Genomic DNA, 26,971 nt, shown 5'->3' with positions numbered 1-26,971 from the left:
AATTCCCTCAGGGAAAAAGAACCGCCTCTGTGCCCACCCTGTGTCTGATTATATATACTGTGGACAAGGATTGAACTGGGCTTCTTCTCGACATGATCCAGTGAACCTGGTGACGTGTCCGGCAGAACCCCAGAGACTCTCTGTAAGTATTTCTTTATTTTACAATAAATGTTCAATTTCCAGAACTTCATGTATAAGTGTCTAATTATTCCTTCTCAAATCCTGGATCAACAAACACGTTTGTCAAATCGCTGGAGGCGAGGTCAAGTTTAGTGCCTGGCGACGACAAAATTGGTGACCCCGACGTGATCCAGTGAAGGAAAAAAGGACAGATCGTATTGACGATAAAATGACATCTCGAGGATCTCGTTGTTCACAGTGAAAAGACCGGTCAACCTAAAACAGGCGAGCAGCGACCTTTTTATAACTAAAACGGCTATGATTGGAAAAATAACTAAATTAACTGTGAACAAAGAGAAATATGAGATGTAAGTATATAAGAGTGAAGTGAAGGAAATTGTAAGGGTCTGGGACCCTATGGTTTGGAACCATTTACATTTATTGAAAGGATCTGGGACTCTATGGCCTGGGGCCACACTGAGAAGTGTTTGGAACACTGAAAAAGTGGTGCTTGGAGCATGCACTATAGATACAGATAATTTTAGAGTCTGGGACTAAGAAGTGTTTGGAACACTGAAAAAGTGGTGCTTGGAGCACGCACTATAGATACAGATAATTTTAGAGTCTGGGACTAAGAAGTGTTTGGAACACTGAAAAAGTGGTGCTTGGAGCACGCACTATAGATACAGATAATTTTAGAGTCTGGGACTAAGAAGTGTTTGGAACACTGAAAAAGTGGTGCTTGGAGCACGCACTATAGATACAGATAATTTTAGAGTCTGGGACTAAGAAGTGTTTGGAACACTGAAAAAGTGGTGCTTGGAGCACGCACTATAAATCATTTTACAGTCTGGGACTGAGAAGTGTTTGGAACACTGACAAAGTGGTGCTTGGAGCACGCACTATAAATTAAAGGGTCTGGGACCCTATGGTTTGGAACCATTAAAGGATCTGGGATCCTATGGCCTGGGGCCACACTCATATCTGTGTCCGGAGTCGGATATGAAGTGAAAAAGGGAATCAGGGATTTCCTAGTCTGGGACTAAAGGGGAAAAGTGTGGGGTGGTTTCCTGTGACATCAAGGTAATTACGAACACAAAGAGTGTTTTGAGTCACAGTTCTGAAAGGGTATTGAGGGTTGGAATAGATATTGGCAGAATATTAATAGATTGTGGAAAAGTGTGTATTTTGGTTGTGTTAAACACCCAGAGAACGGGCGCTACTGAAAATATTTCTGTAGTAGAAGCTTCCTTTTCTGACCAAGTATACATGGCAATGCGTCCTCCACATCTAAGTTCTGCCAACAGTATTTGATAAAAATTGTGAAAAAAGTAGTTAAAGAAACAAACAAAATGACGACTACTAATGCAACATTCCAGGAGGTGATTCATTTGGCCCTTTTGAAAGAAAATAAAATGTCGACCTGCCGTAATAAAATAGAGGCGGTCATTTTAAAAGCCATAGAACACTCTGTGGATCGTGACAAAGCCAGAAAAGAGGAACAGAGAAAACTACACAGGTGGATTAAACAGGGATGGATGATCCCAGTCATTTAAAAAAAAACAAAACACTTCCCCCAATAACACATAGGCTGTCGGTACTAAAAGGGAAAGAATTACTAATATAATAATTATAAATTAATATTGATTATATAATATAGGGAGTTCTTTCTGAAAGAACTAGTGTGAATGAAAAAGTGTGTCTGTGAAAACGAGAGAGGAGGAGAGGAAAAAGAGTCAAGGTCAGCTTGCTGACTGAGACAGAGAGGGAAACGACTGACTGAGACACAGAAAAAACTGACTGAGACTGAGAGAAAACCGACTGACTGACAGAGGAAAGACAGAAATAATACAAAAGCTAGACTAGAGGCGATATACGCCTGCCATTTGATGTATGTTGTATCGATGGATGTGAGGGTAAACGTGTAAAGGATTTGCCAAAGAAAGTAAAAGAATGTTGACTGAAGGTTTGAGAGATGAACTAAGGACGAGAAAGATAAAGCTATGTTTAGGAATAAGAAAGATCTATAGGAGTGAGATGTTTCAATTCAGTAATATCTTGCTCTGAGATGGATAATAGAATGTAAAACTTGAGTGGCAGAGAAAATAGGGGAAGAGAAGTGGGAATAGAACGTTTTTGTAAGTGCACAGGATGAAAGGAGGGAGATAAGAGTGTTTGGGAGTCGGAAAGCCATCTGGGAAAGGCCAGAATCCTTACAGGTTGCAACTGGCATTGAGACTTGGAGGCTTGGATGTTTGTTTGTCTGTTTGTTTGTTTTTACTATTGCTTCATTCAGAAGTAAAAAACTCCAAAAGAAATTTTTAAATTTACACTTTTGGTACCAATTTGTTATTTTGGATTTTTCCAATATATCCAGTCCATTAGAGGAACGGAGAAAAGCTTTTGGCCTCCAAATTATTACACAAAATCCAATCATTAAATAGCTTATTCTCACACAGCAGGGATAATAGGATACACCAGTTTAATATTTCAGACAATTTATTATTTGATTCTTAATATAACTTCAAGGATGAGTGATTAACCAAATCACATTAATGTGTCCTTTAAAAGTCCATCTCTAGGTAGAGTTAATGTGCAATTTTTTTTATTTTTTTTAATTTTTTTAGGGGGGGGGATTTTTCTTTCTCTGTTTTGTATTATTTTTTAGCCATTTCATATCTTTACAAAAGTGTAACCCTCATCTGTGGTTTTGTGACAATGAAGATGATAATTGTTTTTGTTTTGTAGTATGGAGAACTTGATTCTCTGATGCAATGAGCTCCGTGAAGCTAGACAGAGCTGATCTTGCTTTGCTCTGCTCAGGTTTGATGAGAAGAGGAAATGCTGTTCTATTTACTTGTATTTCTTAGAGCTGAAAATCATTCATGTGCTTTGTATATGAGCAAAATCAATCATATCATGATGAGAAATTCAAACTTTACTTTAAACTTAATTCTGTGCTGCCTAGAATTACATTTTTTTATTTATTTTTTTTGGTTTCACCTGAAGTTGCTTTAATTCCACATTCAAATCATCCATTTAAGATTAAATAATCAAGACATGTTTAATCTATTTACAGTTGGCCTTTAAAATAGGAGTTTGATTCACCCTCCATGTAATTATTGTTAGACTCTTGCGACCTAAAAATAAATATGTTTCACCATTGAAAGAAGAATAAATCTTAATCCAATTAAAGGGACAGATGTCTAAAACACTCTAAATCATAGCGTGTTTCATCTTAAATGAAAAGCACAAACCATAGTACAAGCCCCCTTGTTTACACACTTCATTGAATACCATATCAATAATTATATTTTAATTACTTTGCAACACTTTAACCTTTAAAGAACCAGAAGAAGGGAATTTCTTTTTGTGTGTTTTGTTTTACCAATTATCTCAACATCCAATGCTCCTAATTTGAAAGACGTTGTTAAGCTCTACTTTTTGTTTTTATTTTATCATAAAGGAAAGTGTGACAGAATGACTTTTATTAATTTTGTTTTGTTTTGTTTCAGCTGTCTCACACATTTGTCCTTTGTATGTGATGCCTGTTTTACCACAGGGCTGTTTGACGTCAAAGCTTCTGAATTATGATGTAATGAAGCAGTCGATGACTTTTGGAAAATGGTTTGAACACAAATACTCAAATGCTGTTAAATTTGCTGCTTATTGAAATTCAGCTTGTTAATCATTTAATATTTCATGAAATGCCAAAGATTTCTGTCGCTTTTCTGCCACTTTTTGAATCTTTTATTTTTTAATGTCCACTTATTTGGCTATTACTCCTCAAAATTGTAAAGAAATTGTTGACCAAAAAAGATGGGTCTACCTGTATGTCTTGTTTTGATTATTTGTTTATTTTCCTTTTCAAATATAAGCTTATATAATTTACTGTAAACTCAGTTACGCACTGCAGCATATTAATCACTTTTCAGTTTGTTTTCCTTTCAATCTCTGGGATCTGGGCTCCATGTCTCCACAACCCACTCCAATCCGGTGTCAACTCCACCTCCTCCACCCTGACCGACTACGCCCTGCGCCTGGCTTGTACAGTGCAAGCTTAAACACCTGGCCTGTAGGCGAGTATCAATTCCACGAAAGGATCTTTACAAGGCTGAGATCCAGATCACTGACTCTTAAAATTAAAAAAGCCTCACTGACAATTCTTGACAATTTTGTTCCTGGAGCAGATCTGACAGAAGCTGATATCTGAACAGCTTGCTCCTGTACCCTGTGTGGTCACATATAAACGAATGGCCCTGGATCTGCTACTGGCAGGAGAGGGTTATGTGTGTGCACAGCTATAGGAAGTTCTTAATTTTTTTTTTTTTTCCAAACTGCCCCTGGTGGCTGGGTGACCAGTGCCCTCTCCACCTTACGCACCATGACAAGACATGGCTGCAGACTCTGAAATTGCTTAATAAAATCATCACCATGGCTCTGATGGAGGAAAACATGCCTCATTCCCCCAGCTGATCTGATGCTGAGGATGCCGATGCTGGTGATGCAGATGCTGAGGACGAAGGTGATGCTGACGATGATGATGATGATGATGAGGACGGGTTTGCACTGGATGGGATGAAGGTTGGGGGTACATGGAAATCCCCAGTAAGTGGTTCACACCATTAAATGGTGTGAAAAGAGGGATTGTTAGGGTTGAATAATTCTATATAGTGGGGGTCTGACTGAAACTATTTGCAACTAAAGGGGGGGTGGAAGCATGAGCAGTTTGAGCCAGATATTAGGCCTTTATACAAATCATAAATAAATAACCTTTTCCTTCCTACTGTGTCATCTTGAAATTAGAATGTATGTGGGTCACAGTTCTGTTACGTTGTTTTGGCTTAGTTGTTTCGAATTTCTGTACAAACAGAACATTTTAGCCGATATTGCAGGAACACAATAATACCTTTTCTCCAACAACAACATTTTGGCCCTCATGGCATCAGCTGTGTCAAGGCCTTGAGAGTGTCTCCTGTTCACTTCCTTATTCCAAATGCCGAGAGGAGGGACTACGCGTGCGCACTTTCGAGGAGGAAGAACCAAGACCTACTGTTATAAAATCTTACAGACGCCGGCTGTTTGATGCGTTTTGATGTGCTGATGCGTTCTGCTGGGTCTCTGCCACTTCCCCCAGGCACACTACTGATACAGCCTGAAGTGCTAGTAACCTCTCAGAGCTACACCACACCCCCTCTCACACACTGATAAAGCGCTCCAGTTCCCCAAGCAAGCACACAGACCTTGGGACACACTATAACTGATACAGCCTGAAGTGCTAGTAACCTCTCAGAGCTACACCACACCCCCTCTCACACACTGATAAAGACCTTCTCGGCGGGACCTGTGAACCGACGACGGAGTTTTTTACTTTTATTTCCTATTTTACTAATTATTTTAATCATTTAACAGAGTCCACAGTATTAGAGTTTTATTTTTACCTTTTGTGTTAAATTTTTCTATTCATTTTAATCATTTTACAGAGTCAACAGTGTTAGAGTTTAATTTTGTTTCTTCTGTTTCATTTTCTCTCTGAAATAAATCCACAATATCATGCATGTGTTTTAATTAAATAATAAGAAAAAATAGAACCAAGGCAAAGACCTTGGCATCCTTTCAGACACCCTGGGTTATACTGGTTTAGGGGGACAGTACTGTTTTTGACCTTAATCCCTTTAGTGATAGTTTTTCCTCTACTATGGTTCGAAAAGAAACTAACCCTAAGCTCCACCACATCCCCCCCGACTCCAACTGCCATCCCCAGGGCACGCAGATCAGTTGATGCATTCTCTAGTAGTCCGGTGTACATGGATGCTATAGGAATTCCCAAGGGGGTCCCAGATGAGTATAAACTGGCAAATAACATTGCAGCATGATTTTTTAGCATGTATATCCTTAGTGCTATGTTCCCAGTTACTCCCAATCAGCTCTCCACTATAACATCCAACGCTTGTCCAATTTCACCAGAGACGCAGTATCTGCGATACACGAACAGCTGTCTGCCACCTCCTTGATTTCATTTCAAAATTGTGTAGCAGTTGATTTCCTGTTAACAGAGAAAGGGGATGTATGTGCTATGATGGGCGCACAATGTTGTATGTTTATCCCTAACAACACAGCCCCAGACGTACCTTATCTAAAGCACTCCATGGACTGCGTTCACTCTCTGTGGAAATGAAGGAACACTCTGGCGTGAAACCATGGGATGATTTTATGACTTAATTCTTTGGCAAATGGTCTAAACTGGTTAAGGCCTTCATACTATCTGACACTGAACGTGCATTACAACTGCCTCTGCTAGCTCACTCTGAGGAGACAAGGGACATGAGGGACTGCGTTTCTTATGATTTCTGCTCAGATGGTGACAACTTACCAGATATTGACCATGCCTTTGCTCTTGCGTTACAGACTGTCCCCTCATTCGCTCTGACCCCTGCTTTCGGACTTCCCCAATAAGTTGACACTCAATTATGATTAGTCACATAGCCCCAAATGGTGATGTATGGACCCATTCTGGACACGGTTTTGACCCAAATTGGCCCCTTTTGAGTGCATACAGCCCCTACTTGCTAGAAAAAGGCTTTCCTGACACAAAATCTCTCACAGGAGCCTTAACAGTGGTTAGAACCCCCCTCTTGCTGCAACTAAACTTAATGTACAGGGTCCCAGGGGGACTACTTCATGCAATAGCCCAATGAAATGCTGGGAGCCTTACCCTGATTTTAGTGACATGTTATTAACACATGTCAACAGAGGGATTGTTGAGATATTTATGTTTCTCTGTATCTTGTGATTATATTTTACCTATATCCTATGAACATTTTTGGATGTATAATCCATATAATCAATAATGCTACAACTGTTTCTTATATTTGGAATGATGTATATCTTTTTGACTCAGACGCAGGGTCAGGCCCAGAGCACGACCACTGAAAGAGCAGGTATCAATCTGAATGTCAATCTGACCCAAAATACAATTCGGAGAAAAGTGTGTGATGGAAATTCATTGTATCAGCCAGAACTAATACAATGAGGTGCTTCATGAAACGTGGTGAGAAAAAGATATGAAATCCTCCTGAAATGTTTAATCTGCTGGGTCTCTCCACTGTAGCAAGCTCCCTGTTTGCCAAGGCCACAGTAGTGGGACACCTGGTCAGTTGAAAGTGATGTGCTTGCAAAAAACTGCACTTTGAGGAAACAGTGTACATCTGGCCAATGGCTGAATTCCCTCAGGGAAAAAGAACCGCCTCTGTGCCCACCCTGTGTCTGATTATATATACTGTGGACAAGGATTGAACTGGGCTTCTTCTCGACATGATCCAGTGAACCTGGTGACGTGTCCGGCAGAACCCCAGAGACTCTCTGTAAGTATTTCTTTATTTTACAATAAATGTTCAATTTCCAGAACTTCATGTATAAGTGTCGAATTATTCCTTCTCAAATCCTGGATCAACAAACACGTTTGTCAAATCGCCGGAGGCGAGGTCAAGTTTAGTGCCTGGCGACGACACTATCTAGAGGAAGTAAAAGTCGTAACAAGGTTTCCGTAGGTGAACCTGCGGAAGGATCATTACCGGTATACGAGCGTGTGTTTCGACTCTGGTCGAGCATCGCAAACAAACCCAAACCCCCTCTGCGCTTAGGGCTCGCCGCGCGCTGCGCCCCAGGGCCAGCGTGTGCGTCCCGAGGCTGGGCCGGGCTGGGGCGCGTGTCAGTGAGTGACTGGGTTGGCACGCGAGTGCTCTCTCTTTCTTCGCTTCACCTCCCCACTCGCCTTTTCGCGTCAGCGGAGGCGGTGAAGATGGCCTCACGGCCCGTGTAGATCAGCAGCCCTATGTAGGCACGCAGGTCGACCTCATACATCTCTCTCCATTCACCACCGTATTTTCGACGACCCTCCCGGTTCGTATTGTCCAGGATGATGTCCTCTACCATTGGCGTGATAAACAGGCTGAATGTCGAGGCTATGTCACCGGCGCCATACTTCGCTTGCATCGTTGGGCCCGGAGAGAGCCCGGTCACAGCCGTATCAACAGTGGAGGAGCAGCAGCTTACCGCTCGGTCGTACGCCGTCGAAGACCAGATTATTTCCCTGTTTTTTGAGTTGAAGGTCTCTCTTTCTTCGTCCGAGGATGACACTGGGTCGTAGTCGCTGTCTTTGTCTTCGTCATCGTCCTCCAGGTCGTCTCTGTCTTTTTCCCCGTCTGCTACTCCATCTGGTTCTCCGTCTGCTTCTCGGTCTTTCGCTCGTGCCTCCTCTTCAGGCTGAAAGGAGGTATCCGAGGGAAATATCTGTTTCAATCGTTCAAGCCTGACGTACGGATTGAAGGACATGGTTGGTAAGTGTGTTTGACGCGGGAATTTGGAGGCAGGTTTATTTTTTCCATGGGGTCTAATCAACCCCAGCTGGGGTCTAATCAACCCCACCTGGGGTGTACTTCACCCCACTTGGGGTCTAATTCATCCCTCCTGGGGTGTACTTCACCCCACTTGGGGTCTAATTCATCCCTCCTGGGGTGTGATTCATCCCTCCTGGGGTGTAACTCACCAAACCTGGGTCAATTTGACCCCAAACCATCAGGAGGGTTAAGCACACATACCAACATCTTTTAGTCTAATGCATACACGACATAAATAAATGTTTTATGTATGTGCACCGCAGGAGATGTGCGCAGCAGGAGATGTGCGCCACAGGAGATGTGCGCCACAGGAGATATGCACCGCAGGAGATGTGCGCAGCAGGAGATGTGTGCCACAGGAGATGTGCACGCAGGAGATGTGCATAGCAGGAGATGTGCGCCCCAGGAGATGTGCACCGCAGGAGATGTGCGCCACAGGCGATATGCGCAGCAGGAGATGTGCACCACTGGAGATGTGCATTGCAGGAGATGTGCGCCACAGGAGATGTGCACGCAGGAGATGTGCACCCTAGGAAGTGTGCGCACAGTTTTTTTATTAATTTGATTTAATTATTTTTTTTTGTAAATAAATGTTTTATTTATGTGCACCGCAGGGTGTGCGACGCAGGATGTTAGCTGCAAGAGATGTGGACCGCAGGAGATGTGCGCCGCAGGAGATGTGCGCAGCAGGAGATGTGTGCCGCAGGAGATGTGCACGCAGGAGATGTGCGCAGCAGGAGATGTGCGTCGTAGGAGATGTGCACCGCAGGAGATGTTCGTAGCATGAGATGTGTAACGCAGGCGATATGCGCAGCAGGAGATGTGCGCCACTGGAGATGTGCATTGCAGGAGATGTGCGCCACAGGAGATGTGCACGCAGGAGATGTGCGCCGCAGGAGATGTGCGCCCTAGGATGTGTGCGCACAGTTTTTTTATTAATTGGATTTAATTATTATTTTTTTTGTAAATAAATGTTTTATTAATCTGCACCGCAGGGTGTGCGACGCAAGATGTGCGCCGCAAGAGATGCGCACCGCATGAGATGTGCTCAGCAGGAGATGCGCGCCACAGGAGATGTGCGCTTCAGGAAATGTGCGAAGCAGGAGATGTGCGCCGCAGGATGTGTGCGCACAGTTTTTTTATTAATTTGATTTAATTTTTTTTTTTATAAATAAATGTTTTATTTATGTGCACCGCAGGGTGTGCAACGCAGGATATGCGCTGCAAGAGATGTTCACCGCAGGGTGTGCGACGCAGGATGTGCGCCGCAAAAGATGTGCACCGCAGTAGATGTGCGCAGCAGGAGATGTGCAATGCAGGAGATGTGCACAGCAGGAGATGTGTGCCGCAGGAGATGTACGCAGCAGGAGATGTGCGCCGCAGGAGATGTGCAGCAGGATGTGTGCGCACAGTTAAAAAAAAAAATTGATTTAATAATTATTTGTTTTTGTAAATAAATGTTTCATTTATGTGCACCACAGGGTGTGCGACGGAGGATGTGCGCCGCAAGAGATGCGGACCGCAGGAGAAGTGCGCAGCAGGAGATGTGCGCCGTAGGAGATGTGCACCGCAGGAGATGTGCGCAGCAGGAGATGTGTGCCGCAGGAGATGTGCGCCACAGGAGATGTACGCAGCAGGAGATGTGCGCCAATGGAGATGTGCATTGCAGGAGATTTGCGCCACAGGAGATGTGCACGCAGGAGATGTGCACGCAGGAGATGTGCGCCGCAGGAGATGTGCGCCGCAGGAGATGTGCGCAGCAGGAGATGTGCGTCTTAGGAGATGTGCACCGCAGGAGATGTGCGCAGCAGGAGATGTGTGCCACAGGATATGTTCGTAGCATGAGATGTGCGCCGCAGGCGATATGCGCAGCAGGAGATGTGCGCCACTGGAGATGTGCATTGCAGGAGATGTGCGCCACAGGAGATGTGCACGCAGGAGATGTGCGCCACAGGAGATGTGCGCCACAGGAGATGTGCGCCCTAGGATGTGTGCGCACAGTTTTTTTATTAATTGGATTTAATTATTATTTTTTTTGTAAATAAATGTTTTATTAATCTGCACCGCAGGGTGTGCGACGCAGGATGTGCGCCGCAAGAGATGTGCACCGCATGAGATGTGCGCAGCAGGAGATATGCACCGCAGGAGATGTGCTCAGCAGGAGATGCGCGCCACAGGAGATGTGCGCAGCTGGAGATGTGCGCTTCAGGAAATGTGCGAAGCAGGAGATCTGCGCCGCAGGATTTGTGCACACAGTTTTTTTATTAATTTGATTTAATTTTTTTGTTGTTGTAAATAAATGTTTTATTTATGTGCACCGCAGGGTTTGCAACGCAGGATGTGCGCCGCAAGAGATGTGCACCGCAGGAGATGTGCGCCGCAGGAGATGTGTGCAGCAGGAGATGTGCGCCACAGGAGATATGCACCGCAGGAGATGTGCTCAGCAGGAGATGTGCGCCACAGGAGATGTGCACGCAGGAGATGTGCGCCGCAGGAGATGTGCGCTGCAGGATGTGTGCGCACAGTTTTTTTATTAATTTGATTTAATTTTTTTTTTTTTTGTAAATAAATGTTTTATTTATGTGCACCGCAGGGTGTGCAACGCAGGATATGCGCTGCAAGAGATGTTCACCGCAGGGTGTGCGACGCAAGATGTGCGCCGCAAAAGATGTGCACCGCAGTAGATGTGCGCAGCAGGAGATGTGCGCAGCAGGAGATGTGCGCAGCAGGAGATGTGCACAGCAGGAGATGTGCACAGCAGGAGATGTGTGCCGCAGGAGATGTACGCAGCAGGAGTTGTGCGCCGCATGAGATGTGCAGCAGGATGTGTGCGCACAGTTAAAAAAAAAAATTGATTTAATAGTTATTTGTTTTTGTAAATAAATGTTTCATTTATGTGCACCACAGGGTGTGCGACGGAGGATGTGCGCCGCAAGAGATGTGGACCGCAGGAGAAGTGCGCAGCAGGAGTTGTGCGCCGTAGGAGATGTGCACCGCAGGAGATGTGCGCAGCAGGAGATGTGTGCCGCAGGAGATGTGCGCCACAGGAGATGTACGCAGCAGGAGATGTGCGCCAATGGAGATGTGCATTGCAGGAGATTTGCGCCACAGGAGATGTGCACGCAGGAGATGTGCACGCAGGAGATGTGCGCCGCAGGAGATGTGCGCCGCAGGAGATGTGCACCCTAGGATGTGTGCGCACAGTTTTTTAATTAATTTGATTTAATTATTATTTTTTTTTGTAAAAATAAACGTTTTATTTTTGTGCACCGCAGGGTGTGCGACGCAGGATGTGCGCCGCAAGAGATGTGCACCGCAGGAGATGTGCGCAGCAGGAGATATGCACCGCAGGAGATGTGCTCAGCAGGAGATGCGCGCCACAGGAGATATGCGCAGCTGGAGATGTGCGCTTCAGGAAATGCGCGCAGCAGGAGATGTGCGCCACTGGAGATGTGCACCGCAGGAGATGTGCGCCACAGGTGATGTGCACGGAGGAGATATGCGCCGCAGGAGATGTGCGCCGCAGGATGTGTGCGCACATTTTTTTTATTAATTTGATTTAATATTTTTTTTTTGTAAATAAATGTTTCATTTATGTGCACCGCAGGATGTGCGACGCAGGAGATGTGCGCCACAGGAGATGTGCAACGCAGAAGATGTGCGCAGCAGGAGATGTGCGCCACAGGAGATGTGCAACGCAGAAGATGTGCGCAGCAGGAGATGTGCACCGCAGGAGATGTGCGCGGCAGGAAATGTGAGCTGCAGGAGATGTGCGCCGCAGCATGTGTGCGCACAGTTTTTTTATTAATTTAATTTAATTATCATTTTTTTGTTGTAAAGAAATGTTTCATTTATGTGCACCGCAGGGTGTGCAACGCAGGATGTGCACCGCAGGAGATGTGCGTGGCAGGAGATGTGCGTGGCAGGAGATGTGCGCCGCAGGAGACGTGCGCAGCAGGAGATGTGCGTCGCAGGATGTGTGCGCACAGTTTTTTTATTAATTTGATGTAATTTTTTTTTGTAAATAAATGTTTTATTTACATGCACCGCAGCCGGGCTTGGCTGGTGCTGGAGAATTTTTCTCGCATATATTACATTTTTCCCTAAAAAAACGTGTGGGACATTTCTAGGCATTTGTGCTATACTGTAAAGTGCCTACAAGTGTCCCATGTCATTTTTTTTACATAACACAAAGAGTGAGACATTTCTAGGCATTTTTCAGCACTCAGGGTTGGGCTTTAGAGTGGCTCCCCAGGCTTGGCTAGCGCTGGAGAACTTTTCCTCCCATGTATTTCATTTTTCCCTAACAAAAAGTGTGGGACATTTCTTGACATTTTTGCTATAATGTAAAATCCCTACAAGTGTCCCATGTTTTTTTTTACCTAACACAAAGAGTGAGACATTTCTAGGCATTTTTCAGCACTCAGGGTGGGGCTTTAGAATGGGTCCCCAGGCTTGGCTGGTGCTGGAGAATTTTTTCTACCATGTTTTGTATTTTTCCCTAACAAAACATTTGGGACATTTCTAGGCATTCTTGCTATAATATAAAGTGCCTACAAGTTTCCCATGGCATTTTTTTAAACTACACTAAGAGTGAGGCATTTCTAGGCATTTTTCAGCACTCAGGGTTGGGCTTTAGAGTGTCTCCACAGGCTTGGCTGGTGCTGGAGAATTTTTTCTCCCATGTATGTCAAGTTTTCCCTTACAACACATTTGGGACATTTCTTGGCATTTTTGCTATAATGTAAAGTGCCTACAAGTGTCCCATGTCATTTTTTTACATAACACAAAGAGTGAGACATTTCTAGGCATTTTGTAGAACTCAGGGTTTGGCTTTAGAGTGGCTACCCAGGCTTGGCTGGTGCTGGAGTAATTTTTCTCCCATGTATTTCATTTTTCCCTAACAAAACATTTGGGACATTTCTAGGCATTTTTGCTATAATATAAAGTGCCTACAAGTGTCCCATGTATTTTTTTACCTAACACAAAGAGTGAGACATTTCTAGGCATTTTTCAGCACTCAGGGTGGGGCTTTAGAATGGCTCCCCAGGCTTGGCTGGTGCTGGAGATTTTTTTCTCACATGTATTTCATTTTTCCCTAACAAAACATTTGGGACATTTCTAGGCATTCTTGCTATAATGTAAAGTGCCTACAAGTGTCCCATGGCATTTTTTTTAAAATAACACTAAGAGTGATACATTTCTAGGAATTTTTCAGCACTCAGGGTTGGGCTATAGAATGGCTCCCAAGGCTTGGCTGGTGCTGGAGAATTTTTTCTCCCATGTATTTCATTTTTCCCTAACAAAACGTGTGGGACATTTCTTGGCATTTTTGCTATAATGTAAAGTGCCTACAAGTGTCCCATGTCATTTTTTTACATAACACAAGAGTGAGACATTTCTAGGCATTTTTTAGAACTCAGGGTTGGGCTTTAGAGTGGCTCCCCAGGCTTGGCTGGAGCTGGAGAATTTTTTCTCCCATGTATTTCATTTTTCCCTAACAAAACGTGTGGGACATTTCTTGGCATTTTTGCTATAATGTAAAGTTCCTACAAGTGTCCCATGTATTTGTTTTACCTAACACAAAGAGTGAGACATTTCTAGGCATTTTTCAGCACTCAGGGTGGGGCTTTAGAATGGGTCCCCAGGCTTGGATGGTGCTGGAGAATTTTTCACCATGTATTGTTTTTTTCCCTAACAAAACATTTGGGACATTTCTAGGCATTCTTGCTATAATGTAAAGTGCCTACAAGTGTCCCATGACATTTTTTAAAATAACACTAAGAGTGATACATTTCTAGGAATTTTTCAGCACTCAGGGCGAGGCTTTAGAGTGGTTACGCAGGCTTGGCTGGTGCTGGAGAATTTTTTCTCCCATGTATGTCATTTTTCCCTAACAAAACGTTTGGGACATTTCTTGGCATTTTTGCTATGATGTAAAGTGCCTACAAGTGTCCCATGTATTTTTTTTACCTCACAAAGAGTGAGACATTTCTAGGCATTTTTCAATACTCAGGGTGGGGATTTAGAATGGTCCCTGGGATTGGATGGTGCTGGAGAATTGTTTCTACCATGTTTTTCATTTTTCCCTAACAAAACGTGTGGGACATTTCTTGGCATTTTTGCTATAATGTAAATTTCCTACAAGTTTCCCATGTATTTTTTTTGCCTAACACAAAGAGTGAGACATTTCTAGGCATTTTTCAGCACTCAGGGTGGGGCTTTAGAATGGGTGCCCAGGCTTGGATGGTGCTGGAGAATTTTTTCTACCATGTATTGTATTGTCCCTAACAAAACATTTGGGACATTTCTAGGCATTCTTGCTATAATGTAAAGTGCCTACAAGTGTCCCATGTCATTTTGTTACATAACACAAAGAGTGAGAAATTTCTAGGCATTTTTCAGCAGTCAGGGTGGGGCTTTAGAGTGGGTCCCCGGGCTTGGCTGGTGCTGGAGAATGTTTTCTCCCATGTATTGTATTTTTCCCTAACAAAACATTTGGGACATTTCTAGGCATTCTTGTGATAATGTAAAGTGCCTACAAGTGTCCCATGTATTTTTTTACATAATACAAAGAGTGAGACACTTCTAGGCAATTTTCAGCACCCAGGGTTGGGCTTTAGATTGGGTCCCTGTGCTTGGCTGGTGCTGGAGAATTTTTTCTACCATGTATTGTATTTTTTCCTAACAAAACATTTGGGACATCTCTAGGCATTCTTGCTATAATGTAAAGTGCCTACAAGTGTCCCATGTCTTTTTGTTACATAACACAAAGAGTGAGACATTTGTAGTTATTTTTCAGCACTCAGGGTTGGGCTTTAGAGATGCTCCCCAGGCTTGGCTGGTGCTGGAGAATTTTTTCTCCAATGTATTTCATTTCTCCCTAACAAAACATTTCGGACATTTCTGGGGAATTCTTGCTATAATGTAAAGTGCCTACAAGTTTCCCATGTTTTTTTTTACCTAACTCAAAGAGTGAGACATTTCTAGGCATTTTCCACCACTCAGGGTGGGGCTTTAGAGTGGGTCCCCGGGCTTGGCTGGTGCTAGAGAATTTTTTCTACCATGTATTGTATTTTCCCTAACAAAACATTTGGGACATTTCTAGGCATTCTTGCTATAATGTAAAGTGCCTACAAGTGTCCCATGTCATTTTGTTACATAACACAAAGAGTGAGAAATTTCTAGGCATTTTTCAGCAGTCAGGGTGGGGCTTTAGAGTGGGTCCCCGGGCTTGGCTGGTGCTGGAGAATGTTTTCTCCCATGTATTTCATTTTTCCTTAACAAAATGTGTGGGACATTTTTAGGCATTTTTGCTTGTTGTTATGATGGCGCCGAGTAAGGCTGCTTCGGTGATTTGGTGCGCGATGTTTTGTCTTGTATTGTCAGTTAACTCAGTTTTCTGCTTAAAAACTGGGAGCTCCTTCACCAGAGAGATGCTCATGAACATCAGGGACATAACTCCTGATAATTTACTACCGACTTTTATTGCCTCATCTATCGATATTTTGGACATTCTGGTCAAAGGTGCGCTCACCTTTGTTCACACGGTGAAGCGGCGGAGGAGAGGTAAACGGGCCGGCGCTCTTGTGCGTCTCCGCCAGCGGGGACTTTGCACAGCGCTTCCGGGAATATTCCTCTCCAACGTGCGCTCACTGTGCAACAAACTGGACGAACTCCAGCTTCTAGTTGGTAAAAACAGAGACTTCTCCTCATCTTCCGTGCTGTGCTTCACGGAGACGTGGCTGTGTGGATCTGTACCGGACTCTGCGCTGCAGCTGGCTGGTTTCCAACTTTTTCGAGCGGACCGCAACACGGAGCTCTCCGGCAAAACGAAAGGTGGAGGCATCAGCTTTTACACTCACTCTGGCTGGTGCAACGATGTGACAGTGATTCAACAGCACTGTTCTCCTGATCTGGAATATTTTTTCATTCACTGCAAACCCTTCTACTCCCCCCGTGAGTTCGCTTCATTAATTCTGGTCGGTGTTTACATTCCACCGCAAGCTAACGTGCAAGAGGCACAACGCACGCTCGCTGATCAGATACTGTTTGTGGAACGGACTAACCCGGACTCCTTAGTTATTGTCCTCGGGGACTTTAACAAAGGAAATCTCACCCGTGAACTTCCCAAATATAAACAATTTATTAAATGCCCGTCCAGAGAGGAGAACATTCTGGATCACTGTTACACCACAGTAAGCAGTGCTTATCACGCCGTCCCCCGGGCTGCACTGGGACTCTCGGACCATGTCATGGTCCATTTGATTCCTGCATACAGGCAGAAATTAAAACTCTGTAAACCTGTTGTGAGGACTTCAAAGTTGTGGACCAGTGAAGCTGTTGAGGATCTTCAGGCGTGTTTTGACTGTACAGATTGGGATGTGTTCAGGACTGCTACAAATAGTCTGGATGAGTACACAGAGGCTTCGACTTCTTATATCAGCTTCTGTGAGGACAGCTGTGTTCCATCACGCACCAGGGTGATTTACAATAATGACAAACCCTGGTTCACAGCTAAACTCAAAAAGTTAAGGTTGGAGAAGGAAGAGGCGTTCAGGAGCGGGGACAGAGTCAGGTATATAGAGTCTAAATACAGGTTTAGCAAGGAGGTGAGAGAAGCTAAACGACTGTACTCTGAGAAACTTCAACAACAATTCTCAGCCAATGACTCTGCCTCTGTCTGGAGAGGGCTTAGGCAGATTACAAATTGCAAGCCCAGAGCCCCCCACTCCACTAACGACTCACGCCTGGCCAACGACTTGAACGAGTTTTACTGTCGCTTCGAAAGACAATGGGAAAGTCCTGAAACCATCCCCCATGACACAACACTACAGCCCATCAGCTGCTGCTCCCCCACCAAAGCAAGGGCCTCCACCTCTCCACAACTTCCCACCTCTAAGTCCCTCCCCCCCTCTACCACAGCGACGACTCTCTCCATCCTGGAGAGGGACGTCAACAGACTCTTCAGGAGACAGAACCCCCGCAAAGCAGCCGGGCCAGACTCTGTCTCTCCATCAATCCTGAAGCACTGTGCTGATCAGCTGTCTCCGGTGTTTATTGACATTTTTAACACCTCACTGGAGACATGTCAAGTACCAGCCTGCTTCAAGACCTCCATCATCATCCCTGTCCCCAAAAAAAACAAGATCGCTGGACTCAACGATTACAGACCTGTCGCCCTGACCTCTGTGGTGATGAAGGCATTTGAGCGCTTCGTGCTTTGTCACCTCAAAGCCATCACTGACCCTCTCCTGGACCCCCTGCAGTTTGCCTACAGAGCCAACAGGTCTGTAGACGATGCAGTCAACCTGGCCCTCCACTTCATCCTCCAGCACCTGGACTCCTCAGGAACCTACGCCAGGATCCTGTTTGTGGACTTCAGCTCTGCCTTCAACACTATCATCCCGAATCTGCTACAGGAGAAGCTCTCCCAGCTGAGAGTGCCTGACTCCACCTGCAGGTGGATCACAGACTTCCTGTCTGACAGGAGGCAACGCGTGAGGCTGGGGAAGCATTTCTCTGAACTCAGATCCATCAGCACCGGTTCCACTCAAGGCTGTGTTCTTTCCCCTCTTCTCTTCTCCCTGTATACCAACAGCTGCACCTCCAGTCACCAGTCCGTCAAACTCCTTAAGTTCGCGGATGACACCACCCTCATTGGGCTCATCTCTGATGGGGATGAGTCCGCCTACAGGTGGGAGATTGACCATCTGGTGACCTGGTGTGACCGGAACAACCTGGAGCTCAACGCTCTGAAAACAGTGGAGATGGTTGTGGACTTCAGAAGGAACCCAGCCCCACCCACCCCCATCACCCTGAGAGATGCCCCAGTCGCCACTGCGGAGTCCTTCCGCTTCCTGGGCACCATCATCTCCCAGGACCTCAAATGGGAGCTGAACATCAGCTCCATCACCAAAAGAGGTCAGCAGAGGATGTACTTCCTGCGGCAGCTGAAGAAATTCAACCTGCCAAAGACAATGATGGTGCACTTCTACACCTGCATCATCGAGTCCATCCTCACCTCCTCCATCTCCATCTGGTTCGCTGCTGCCACTGCCAACGACAAAAGGAGGCTGCAGCGGATCATCCGTTCTGCTGAGAAGGTGATCGGCTGCAATCTGCCATCTCTTCAGGACCTGTTTGCCTCTAGGACCCTGAGGCGGGCAGGTAAGATTGTGGCTGATCCCTCCCACCCGGGTCACAAACTATTTGAGGTTCTTCCCTCGGGCAGGAGGCTGCGGGCCATCAGGACCAAAACCTCCCGCCACAAGACCAGCTTCTTCCCGGCTGCAGTTGGCCTCATAAACAAGGCCCGGGACCCCCAGCTGACTCAGACTTTTATTCCGCCCCCACACCTTTAGGATGTGTTAAATTAACACATTACATCATATGATACTATACTGCATTACATTGCATATTGCAATCGGACACTGTTTACTGTATTGCTGTAACAATTTGCTGTGGATCCACAGGTGATATTTTGCATATCACTTTTTACATCTTTTATCTTTTATATATTTTTACTCAGAAAGGTTTATGTCGAAATAAATGTTACTTTGTATAGATATTGGAAAAAAGTGAGTAAATAAGAATTAAACAGTGAGTAAATATATACTGGTTATCTATTTTTCATTGCTTTCCTATGTATGTTGTATTTATTGCGTTTTTATGTTTCTATGTTAATTGTAAGCACCAATTACCAGAGCAAATTCCTTGTAGGTGTAAACCTACTTGGCAATAAAATACTTCTGATTCTGATTCTGATTCTGATTAATGTAAAGTGCCTACAAGTGTTCCATGTATTATTTTACCTAACTCAAAGAGTGAGACATTTCTAGGCATTATTCACAACTCAAGGTGGGGCTTTAGAGTGGTTCCCCGGGCTTGGCTGGTGCTGGAGAATTTTTTCTACCATGTATTGTATTTTCCCTAACAAAACATTTGGGACATTTCTAGGCATTTTTGCTGTGATGTAAAGTGCCTACAAGTGTCCCATGTATTATAATTTTGTTTTTAACCTAACACAAAGAGTGAGACATTTCTAGTTATTTTTCAGCACTCAGGGTTGGGCTTTAGAGATACTCCCCAGGCTTGGCTGGTGCTGGAGAATTTTTTTCTCCCATGTATTTCATTTTCCCCTAACAAAACATTTCGGACATTTCTAGGCATACTTGCTATAATGTAAAGTGCCTACAAGTGTCCCATGTATTATTATTTTTTTTTTACCTAACACAAAGAGTGAGAAATTTCTAAGCATTTTTCAGCAGTCAGGGTGGGGCTTTAGAGTGGGTCCCCGGGCTTGGCTGGTGCTGGAGAATTTTTTCTACCATGTATTGTATTTATCCCTAACTAAACATTTGGGACATTTCTAGGCATTCTTGCTATAATGTAAAGTGCCTACAAGTGTCCCATGTATTTTGTTACCTAACTCAAAGAGTGAGACATTTCCAGGCATTTTTCACCACTCAGGGTGGGGCTTTAGAGGGGGTCCCCTGGCTTGGCTGGTGCTGGAGAAATTTTTCTACCATGTATTGTATTTTCCCTAACAAAACATTTGGGACATTTCTAGGCATTATTGCTATAATGTAAAGTGCCTACAAGTGTCCCATGTCATTTTGTTACATAACACAAAGAGTGAGACATTTCTAGGCAATTTTCAGCACCCAGGGTTGGGCTTTAGATTGGGTCCCTGGGCTTGGCTGGTGCTGGAGAATTTTTTCTACCATGTATTGTATTGTCCCTAACAAAACATTTGGGACATTTCTAGGCATTCTTGCTATAATGTAAAGTGCCTACAAGTGTCCCATGTCATTTTGTTACATAACACAAAGAGTGAGAAATTTCTAGGCATTTTTCAGCAGTCAGGGTGGGGCTTTAGAGTGGGTCCCCGGGCTTGGCTGGTGCTGGAGAATGTTTTCTCCCATGTATTGTATTTTTCCCTAACAAAACATTTGGGACATTTCTAGGCATTCTTGTGATAATGTAAAGTGCCTACAAGTGTCCCATGTATTTTTTTACATAATACAAAGAGTGAGACACTTCTAGGCAATTTTCAGCACCCAGGGTTGGGCTTTAGATTGGGTCCCTGTGCTTGGCTGGTGCTGGAGAATTTTTTCTACCATGTATTGTATTTTTTCCTAACAAAACATTTGGGACATCTCTAGGCATTCTTGCTATAATGTAAAGTGCCTACAAGTGTCCCATGTCTTTTTGTTACATAACACAAAGAGTGAGACATTTGTAGTTATTTTTCAGCACTCAGGGTTGGGCTTTAGAGATGCTCCCCAGGCTTGGCTGGTGCTGGAGAATTTTTTCTCCAATGTATTTCATTTCTCCCTAACAAAACATTTCGGACATTTCTAGGCATTCTTGATATAATGTAAAGTGCCTACAAGTGTCCCATGTTTTTTTTTACCTAACTCAAAGAGTGAGACATTTCTAGGCATTTTCCACCACTCAGGGTGGGGCTTTAGAGTGGGTCCCCGGGCTTGGCTGGTGCTGGAGAATTTTTTCTACCATGTATTGTATTTTCCCTAACAAAACATTTGGGACATTTCTAGGCATTCTTGCTATAATGTAAAGTGCCTACAAGTGTCCCATGTCATTTTGTTACATAACACAAAGAGTGAGAAATTTCTAGGCATTTTTCAGCAGTCAGGGTGGGGCTTTAGAGTGGGTCCCCGGGCTTGGCTGGTGCTGGAGAATGTTTTCTCCCATATATTGTATTTTTCCCTAACAAAACATTTCGGACATTTCTAGGCATTCTTGCTATAATGTAAAGTGCCTACAAGTGTCCCATGTATTTTTTTACCTAACTCAAAGAGTGAGACATTTCTAGGCATTTTTTACCACTCAGGCTGGGGCTTTAGAGTGGGTCCCCAGGCTTGGCTGGTGCTAGAGAATTTTTTCTCCCATGTATTTCATTTTTCCTTAACAAAACGTGTGGGACATTTTTAGGCATTTTTGCTTGTTGTTATGATGGCGCCGAGTAAGGCTGCTTCGGTGATTTGGTGCGCGATGTTTTGTCTTGTATTGTTAGTTAACTCAGTTTTCTCCTTAAAAACTGGGAGCTCCTTCACCAGAGAGATGCTCATGAACATCAGGGACATAACTCCTGATAATTTACTACCGACTTTTATTGCCTCATCTATCGATATTTTCGACATTCTGGTCAAAGTTGCGCTCACCTTTGTTCACACGGTGAAGCGGCGGAGGAGAGGTAAACGGGCCGGCGCTCTTGTGCGTCTCCGCCAGCGGGGACTTCGCACAGCGCTTCCGGGAATATTCCTCTCCAACGTGCGCTCACTGTGCAACAAACTGGACGAACTCCAGCTTCTAGTTGGTAAAAACAGAGTGAGACATTTCTAGGCATTTTTCAGCACTCAGGGTGGGGCTTTAGAGTGGGTCCCCGGGCTTGGCTGGTGCTGGAGAATTTTTTCTCCCATGTATTTCATTTTTCCCTAACAAAACATTTCTGACATTTCTAGGCATTCTAGCTATAATGTAAAGTGCCTACAAGTTTCCCATGTATTATAAAAAATTTTTTACCTAACACAAAGAGTGAGACATGTCTAGGCATTGTTCAGCAGTCAGGGTGGGGCTTTAGAGTGGGTCCCCAGGCTTGGCTGGTGCTGGAAAAAAATTTTCTCCCATGTATTTCATTTTCCTCTAACAAAACATTTCGGACATTTCTAGGCATACTTGCTATGATGTAAAGTGCCTACAAGTGTCCCATGTATGATTTTATTTGTTTTTACCTAACACAAAGAGTGAGACATTTCTAGTTATTTTTCAGCACTCAGGTGTTGGCTTTAGAGTGGCTCACCAGGCTTGGCTGGTGCTGGAGAATTTTTTTTCCCATGTATTTAATTTTTCCCTGTTAAAACGTGTGGGACATTTCGAGACATTTTGGCTACACTGTAAAGTGCCTACAAGTGTCCCCTGTATTTTTATTTTTTTTAACTAACACAACGAGTGAGACATTTCTAGGCTTTTTTTAATCACTCAGGATGGGACTTCAGAGTTTGTCCCCGGGCTTGGCTGGCGCTGTACAATTTTTTCTGCCATGTATTGTATTTTTCCCTAACAAAACATGTGGGACATTTCTAGGCATTTTTGCTATAATTTAAAGTGCCTTCAAGTGTCCCATGTATTTATATTTTTTGTTTTTACCTAACACAAAGAGTGAGACATTTCTAGGCTTTTTTTAATCACTCAGGATGGGACTTCAGAGTTTGTCCCCGGGCTTGGCTGGTGCTGGAGAATTTTTCCTCCCGTGTATTGTATTTTTCTCTAACAAAACGTGTCGGACATTTTGAGGCATTTTTGCCACACTGTAAAGGGCCTACAAGTGTCTCATGCCATTTTTTACATAACACCAACAGTGAGACATTTCTAGGCATTTTTCAGCACAAAGGTTGGGGCTTTAGAGTGGCTCAACAGGCTTGGCTGGTGCTGGACAATTTCTTCTTCCATGAATTTCGTTTTTCCCTAACAAAACGTGTGGGACATTTCTAGGCATTTTTGTTACACTGTAAAGTGCCTGCAAGTGTCCCATGCCATATTTTACATAACACAAAGAGTGAAACATTTCTAGGCATTTTTCAGCACTCAGGTTGGGCCTTTAGAGTGGGTCCCAGGGCTTGGCTGGTGCTGGAGAAGTTTTTCTACAATGTTTTGTATTTTTTCCTAACAACACATTTGGGACATTTCTAGGCATTCTTGCTGTAATGAAAAGTGCCTACAAGTGTCCCAAGTATTTTTTTTTTAGTTTTTACCTAACACAAAGAGTGAGACATTTATAGGCATTTTTCAGCACTCAGGTTGGGGGTTCAGAGTGGGTCCTAGGGCTTGGCTGGTTCTGGAGAATTTTTCCTACCATGTATTTTATTTTTCCCTAACAAAACATTTGGGACATTTCTAGGCATTCTTGCTACACTGTAAAGTTCCTGCAAGTGTCCCATGCCATATTTTACATAACACAAAGAGTGAGACATTTCTAGGCATTTTTCAGCACTCAGGTTGGTCCTTTAGAGTGGGTCCCCGGGCTTGGCTGGTGCTGGAGAAGTTTTTCTTCAATGTTTTGTATTTTTTCCTAACAAAACGTGTGGGACATTTCGAGGCATTTTTTCTATAATGTAAATTACCTTCAAGTGTCCCATGAATATTTTTTTTTGGTTTTTACCTAAAACAAAGAGTGAGACATTTCTAGGCATTTTTCAGCACTCAGGTTGGGGGTTCAGAGTGGGTCCCAGGGCTTGGCTGGTTCTGGAGAATTTTTCCTACCATGTATTTTATTTTTCCCTAACAAAACATTTGGGACATTTCTAGGCATTCTTGCTACAATGTAAAGTGCCTACAAGTGTCCCATTTATTATTTTTATTTTTTTACCTAACACAAAGAGTGAGAAATTTCTAGGCATTTTTCAGCAGTCAGGGTGGGGCTTTAGAGTGGGTCCCCGGGCTCGGCTGGTGCTGGAGAATTTTTTCTCCCATGTATTTCATTTTTCCTTAACAAAACGTGTGGGACTTTTCGAGGCATTTTTGCTACACTGTAAAGTGCCTGCAAGTGTCCCATGCCATATTTTACATAACACAAAGGGTGAGACATTTATAGGCATTTTTCAGCACTCAGGTTGGGGGTTCAGAGTGGGTCCCAGGGCTTGGCTGGTTCTGGAGAATTTTTCCTACCATGTATTTTATTTTTCCCTAACAAAACATTTGGGACATTTCTAGGCATTTTTGCTTTAATGTAAAGTGCCTACAAGTGTCCCATGTTTTTTTTTACCTAACTCAAAGAGTGAGACATTTCTAGTTATTTTTCAGCACTCAGAGTTGGGCTTTAGAGTGGCTCAACAGGCTTGGCTGTTGCTGGACAATTTCTTCTTCCATGAATTTCGTTTTTCCCTAACAAAACGTGTGGGACATTTCTAGGCATTTTTGCTATAATGTAAAGTACCTTCAAGTGTCCCATGTATATTTTTTTTAGTTTTTACCTAAAACAAAGAGTGAGACATTTCTAGGCATTTTTCAGCACTCAGGGTGTGGCTTTGGAGTTGGTCCCCGGTCTTGGCTGGTGCTGGAGAATTTTTTCTACCATGTATTGTATTTTTCTCTAACAAAACGTGTGGGACTTTTCGAGGCATTTTTGCTACACTGTAAAGTGCCTGCAAGTGTCCCATGCCATATTTTACATAACACAAAGAAAGAGACATTTCTAGGTATTTTTCAGCACTCAGGGTTGGGCTTTAGAGTTACTCCCCAGCCTTGGCTGGTGCTGGAGAATTTTTCCTCCCATGTATTGTATTTTTCTCTAACAAAACGTGTGGGACATTTCTAGGCATTTTTGTTATTATGTAATGTGCCTACAAGTGTCCCATGTATTTATTTTTTAGTTTTTACCTAACACAAAGAGTGAGACATTTCTAGGTATTTTTCAGCACTCAGGGTGTGGCTTTGGAGTGGGTCCCCGGGCTTGGCTGGTGCTGGAGAAGTTTTTCTTCAATGTTTTGTATTTTTTCCTAACAAAACGTGTGGGACATTTCTAGGCATTTTTTCTATAATGTAAAGTACCTTCAAGTGTCCCATGTATATTTTTTTTAGTTTTTACCTAAAACAAAGAGTGAGACATTTCTAGGCATTTTTCAGCACTCAGGGTGTGGCTTTGGAGTGGGACCCCGGTCTTGGCTGTTGCTGGAGAATTTTTTCTACCATGTATTGTACTTTTCTCTAACAAAACGTGTGGGACTTTTCGAGGCATTTTTGCTACTCTGTAAAGTGCCTGCAAGTGTCCCATGCCATATTTTACATAACACAAAGAAATAGACATTTCTAGGCATTTTTCAGCACTCAGGGTTGGGCTTTAGAGTTACTCCCCAGGCTTGGCTGGTGCTGGAGAATTTTTCCTCCCATGTATTGTATTTTTCTCTAACAAAACGTGTGGGACTTTTCGAGGCATTTTTGCTACACTGTAAAGTGCCTGCAAGTGTCCCATGCCATATTTTACATAACACAAAGAAAGAGACATTTCTAGGCATTTATCAGCACTCAGGTTGGGGCTTTATAGTGGCTCAACAGGCTTGGCTGGTGCTGGAGAATTTTTTCTCCCATGTAATGTATTTTTCCCTAACAACACATTTGGGACATTTCTAGGCATTCTTGCTGTAATGAAAAGTGCCTACAAGTGTCCCAAGTATTTTTTTTTTAGTTTTTACCTAACACAAAGAGTGAGACATTTATAGGCATTTTTCAGCACTCAGGTTGGGGGTTCAGAGTGGGTCCTAGGGCTTGGCTGGTTCTGGAGAATTTTTCCTACCATGTATTTTATTTTTCCCTAACAAAACATTTGGGACATTTCTAGGCATTTTTGCTACACTGTAATGTGCCTGCAAGTGTCCCATGCCATATTTTACATAACACAAAGAGTGAGACATTTCTAGATATTTTTCAGCACTCAGGTTGGGCCTTTAGAGTGGGTCCCCGGGCTTGGCTGGTGCTGGAGAAGTTTTTCTTCAATGTTTTGTATTTTTTCCTAACAAAACGTGTGGGACATTTCTAGGCATTTTTTCTATAATGTAAATTACCTTCAAGTGTCCCATGTATATTTTTTTTAGTTTTTACCTAAAACAAAGAGTGAGACATTTCTAGGCTTTTTTTAATCACTCAGAATGGGACTTCAGAGTTTGTCCCCGGGCTTGGCTGGCGCTGTATATTTTTTTCCGCCATGTATTGTATTTTTCCCTAACAAAACGTGTGGGACATTTCTAGGCATTTTTGCTATAATGTAAAGTGCCTACAAGTGTACCATGTATTTATATTTTTTGTTTTTACCTAACACAAAGAGTGAGACATTTCTAGGCTTTTTTTAATCACTCAGGATGGGACTTCAGAGTTTGTCCCCGGGCTTGGCTGGTGCTGGAGAATTTTTCCTCCCGTGTATTGTATTTTTCTCTAACAAAACGTGTGGGACATTTCGAGGCATTTTTGCCACACTGTAAAGGGCCTACAAGTGTCTCATGTCATTTTTTACATAACACAAAGATTAAGACATTTCTAGGCATTTTTCAGCACAAAGGTTGGGGCTTTAGAGTGGCTCAACAGGCTTGGCTGGTGCTGGACAATTTCTTCTTCCATGAATTTCGTTTTTCCCTAACAAAACGTGTGTGACTTTTCGAGGAATTTTTGCTACACTGTAAAGTGCCTGCAAGTGTCCCATGCCATATTTTACATAACACAAAGAAAGAGACATTTCTAGGCATTTTTCAGCACTCAGGGTTGGGCTTTAGAGTTACTCCCCAGGCTTGGCTGGTGCTGGAGAATTTTTCCTCCCATGTATTGTATTTTTCTCTAACAAAACGTGTGGGACATTTCTAGGCATTTTTCAGCACTCAGGTTGGGCCTTTAGAGTGGGTCCCCGGGCTTGGCTGGTGCTGGAGAAGTTTTTCTTCAAT

Source organism: Pleuronectes platessa, chromosome 17, assembly GCF_947347685.1.
Source record: "Pleuronectes platessa chromosome 17, fPlePla1.1, whole genome shotgun sequence".
In the NCBI taxonomy this organism is placed as follows: Eukaryota; Metazoa; Chordata; class Actinopteri; order Pleuronectiformes; family Pleuronectidae; genus Pleuronectes; species Pleuronectes platessa.
This window is presented reverse-complemented; position numbering follows the sequence as displayed.